The following is a 4412-nucleotide window of genomic DNA, read 5'->3' as shown; positions in this document are numbered from 1 at the left end:
CCCCGGGGGGGGGGGAACCTGCCCCGGGGGGGGGGAAACCTGCCCCGGGGGGAAGCACCGCCCGTGGGGAGCCGCCGGCGCGGTCCGCAGGGTCCGGAGATTCACCCACCGAGTCGACACTGCCGGGAGCGAAACGTACTTGTTCGCTCGGGACCGGGGTCGGCGCCGGGGCCCGGGAGCAGAAATGCCTTCCTCCGCCGGGGGCGGTGGTTTAAGCTTTCCCCTGTAAAGACCCGACTCTTGTCATTCAGCTTGTACACGTTACTTCTCATTAAGGAAATAAGATCACCGAGGGCTAAATTAACGTCTCCGAGGCTACAGTTTGCCGGTCAGAGACCCGAGTGACTGCTCACTCCTTTAGAAGAACGCTGTTTCTCCTCTGCTGCGGTGAACACCCCCCCTGCCCTGTGTCTCCACTCTCAATTCGTGTCTGTTAAGGAAAAAGAAAAACTCGTTTTCCCAGATGTGTCTTCGCATGGACAGAGCCATAGTTGTGACTAATTATTCAGACTTCAATGAAAACAAGAAACAAAACACTAAAAAAAAAACCCCAAATGCACCCCGTGCATGTGAGCTGGTTAAGACAGACATGGTTAGCTGTCAGTTGCCATATAGCAGTACTACGTAGTACTGTTAACATTCATTGTGTGCATCTTTTTATGGAGTCCTGTGCTGCCTCATTAGCTATTAACCATTGTGTAATACAGCTGTAAGAAGAAATTCAAGGTCTTCTGAGGGACACTGAAACAAGAAACGTCTTTAAACCGTGAGAAAGTGCAGTGTGTACAGAAAGACTCAGTACTATGAATGTAGGTAGATATAATCATTTAAATGAAAGTGGGTTTGATGGTTTTATTTGGGAGTGAGCCTGAAATAGAAAAGGAGCAGTTGGAGGCAGAGATGTTGAGGCTACTATGTCAGAAAAACTGGGTGTAAAAATGAGTTATTTCTGATTTTATTATCAACTCTGTGCTACCTCCTGCTTAATCCCAACTTTGTCACAGCCTTCCCATCTGTGAAGTGAGAGTCTTAAGTTAAAACTATTATATAAAAGGCTCTGTTTTTCATAATGGTCTTTAGTAAAAGCTGTGTTGTGCAGTCATGAGAAGTGATTTGAAAATGGGCAATAGCTTGAGAAACTCTGAGCCAAAACTTTACTCAAAGAGCAAGATTTAACCTTCCTTTACATCTCACATATGAATGGCTACTGGAAGATAGCAGTTCATGGAGTCGTGAGTGTGTGTTTGCATAGTTCACCCCATCACAGATTGCATTAATGCAGTTAGTTTTTTACTACTATTTGAGATGCTTAAATATACCACTTCTCTGTTTGTATCTCAGTGCTTTCTGCTCCTTTGCAGTTAGTTTCAAACATATCTGATTTAATTACAAAATATTTAGTTTACTTATAAAATATTTAGTTTCTGTCTGAGGTAGGCTAAAACTCAGTACAGGTGGTAAAAGCTGCCTGAAAAATCTGCAGACACTTGGCTAGTCTTGAGCTTAGGACTGCCTTGGCCAGGCTGAGTAAAGCATCTTCCATTGGTAAAGCAAAGCACAGTTCTTTACTCATTTGAACAGGTGCTTCCAGAGTGAGAAACCTTTTTTGCTTTTCCCATAAATGCTTCTCAAACATTCTTTATTAGGCTTTTAAGATGTTAGTGGGGGATCATCAACTTGCACTTACATATATTCATAGATATTATATAATCTCTTTCCCAAAGGCAGATGTTAAACAATGAACATGTGGGAAGATCGTATTATTTGCTTTGTACGTCAGCTGGTGATATGTTGAAATGAGGCACTTAAACCACACAAGGAAATTCTGTTATTGCAGTGAGGGACAATGAATAATGCATCACCTGGTAAGAATGCTACAGATTGTTGTTTCCTGTCACGATAAATGTAGTTAAGATTTGGCTGAGTTCTTACATTCACTCTTACAAAAAGTGTCCATGTCACCTTACTGACCTGTAAAGTAGCACATACAGTCAGCGGCTTAAATGAGACTGCAGGAGTAGCAGTGGGAAAGAAGAAAGGAAGGAGAATGCAGAGTGTGTCCCTACTCTCTCTTGTCTCCTCTCTTTGTTACACACCAGCCTGACTGTTGTTAGGTAGGTGTATACCTACCCATTTTTACTACTAGGTTTTGCACCACCTGGAGAGGAGTTGGAATAAAGAATGAGCCAGTGTCTGGAACACATTTCTCAAAGAACTTGCAAGTGCATCTGTGCGCTGGCGTACAAGTAAACCAAGGTGATAATTGCTGCAAGCTGTAACACTCTGAGTGTTGGCTAAATGGTGGCTCTGGTAAGGACTGTAGAGATGAAGCTGCTTTTCATGTTCACATTATGCATTTTGAAATGTCTGCAAAAACTTAGAAACTAGGAAGCTCATCAAAAGAATCAAGAATATGCATAGCAAGTCAGAAGTACCCTGTATCAGACTGGAGCTGTAAAGTGGATGCCCAGATGTAAGCTGTTAAGGAGAGCACAAGCATATGTGATACTTTCCTGCATATATACGATACTCTTCCAGTTGTCAGCTATTCTCAACCCTTGGACTTTCCCATCCAGACCTGGTTTCTATGTATGGAGTGATCCTTAGTGTGTGTTCTTCCATGAAACATTTGGTATTCACCCGAACCCTTACAGTTAATGCAGGCATATCAACATTTTATATATTAAGGATTTTCTTAATAGGATTAGTATTTTGGTATCTCGAGATAATATCCCGTGTCTGGTGTTCTTAAGCACACAAGGAATACGAGGTTATCCGTGGAACTGAAGGAGCCCTTGGAACAGATAGGAAAATGCAGCTTAGTTGTTTAGTTATTTTAGTGCTAGGACAGATATCATCTCTTTAAAGTGGTTTAAGTGCATGACGGCTGAGGTGTTAAGACATTGATTTAAAGAAAATGCTGTAGTTATATCCCTACAAAAGTTATGCAGACAAGTTCTAGTTTGAAATGCCTTTATTTGGCATCTTTCAAAGTCAACAAAATCATATTTGTCTGTGAGACTTCTGTGTGATGATCTCTGTGTGATGATCTCTGTGACAGACGTCTGATCACTTCCTGTTTATGGCTGTGATAATTTCAGGTGTGATTTACCTTTTTTTGCCTGTACAATCAGCTATTCTGACTTCTGAGACTGGTGTGGGGTTTTTGCTTTGCAGAACGGAGTGTGGCAAGGCAAGTTCTGCTGTGTTTACAGGTGCTGTGCCAGGAGTCCTGTACAGCCAGTTTATGCAAAATTATTTACAGTTACTTGCTTGCAGTTCTCATTACTTCTGTGGATTTTTCCTCCCTTCCCCACCTTCTTTGTGAATTAAATTAAGATTTGGATCTTTCAAACTTTACAGCAAAGGAATAATCTAATTATTTTTATAGTGCCTCATTTGAAAAGAATGCAGCAATTCTTAAAGAAAATAGGAGTTATTATTAAATCCTTTTGCTGGTTTAAAGTGAGCTGTTTGTCTTGCTTTTAAAGGCTGCCAGGCATGCAGGCATAGGGTACCTGGTCCCAGAATTCAGGCTGGGCTTATGAAAAGGATTCCACCACCTTTTCTGTATTATTCATTAATATGGTGAACCAGTGAGAGCACCATTCAGCTGGTGAAAAGAAGTTTTATTCCAAGCTGAAAGGAAAAGACTTAGGCTTTCATTTCTTTCCATGATAATGCTCATACAACTTTATTGGAAAACACCCTCATCCCCCACCCCCAATCCTTCAGCTTTCCCATATAAACTGTTCAGCTTTCCATGATCATACAGTAGAAAATCAGCTATATGGTGGCTCAGTTCACAGAATCAACTAGGTTGGAAAGGACCTTGAAGATCATCTAGTCCAACCATTAACCTAGCACTGACAGTTCCCAGCTACACCATGTCCTTAAGCGCTAAGTTGACCCTACTCTTGTAAGTTGTTTGCCAGTTCTGGCATAACTCAAAATGAGATGTTGACTGTGTTTTGAAACATGGTGCATTTGTCCTCTTTTGACCTTAAATAAAAAGGAAGATAGAGGAGGGGTACATTATGTAGGATTAATTTTTTGATCATATTTCCCTTAAGCTAACAGAACTGGAAGTTACCTGTTTCCAAGAGAATGCGGTTGGTCCTTTCAGTACTTTTTTCTCCTCTATATTGTCTTTAACCTAATGATAACCACCAGTCGTGGAAGAGATGTAATTGCTTTTATTTGTATTTGAATTTAAGTGTCTAATAAACTTAAGTTCAGGTTTCTATTTTCCAAGCTTTGGTGGAGCTCAGACAAGAATGCAGAGCCTGAGCATGCGTTTCTAGATCTGGAGTTCTGCCTTACTCCTTGTTAGGGGTTATCCTGCAGGGATAAGGGGTGTGTGTGTGTGTGTATATATATATATATATATATATATATATATATATATATAT

General features: G+C 40.9%; 1 protein-coding gene across 1 annotated transcript in view; it reads left to right on the top strand.

The window, feature by feature from the left end:
* Window positions 1-4412, top strand: part of TMEM181 (transmembrane protein 181) — a 26872-nt gene that overhangs the window by 2146 nt on the left and 20314 nt on the right. The gene's annotated exons all lie outside the window — the stretch shown is intronic.

The sequence above is a fragment of the Athene cunicularia genome (genome assembly GCF_003259725.1).
Source record: "Athene cunicularia isolate RWA chromosome 3 unlocalized genomic scaffold, athCun1 chr3_part1, whole genome shotgun sequence".
Classification (NCBI taxonomy): Eukaryota; Metazoa; Chordata; class Aves; order Strigiformes; family Strigidae; genus Athene; species Athene cunicularia.
Note: the sequence above shows the minus strand (reverse complement) of the source record. Positions and strands in the feature narration are given on the sequence as shown.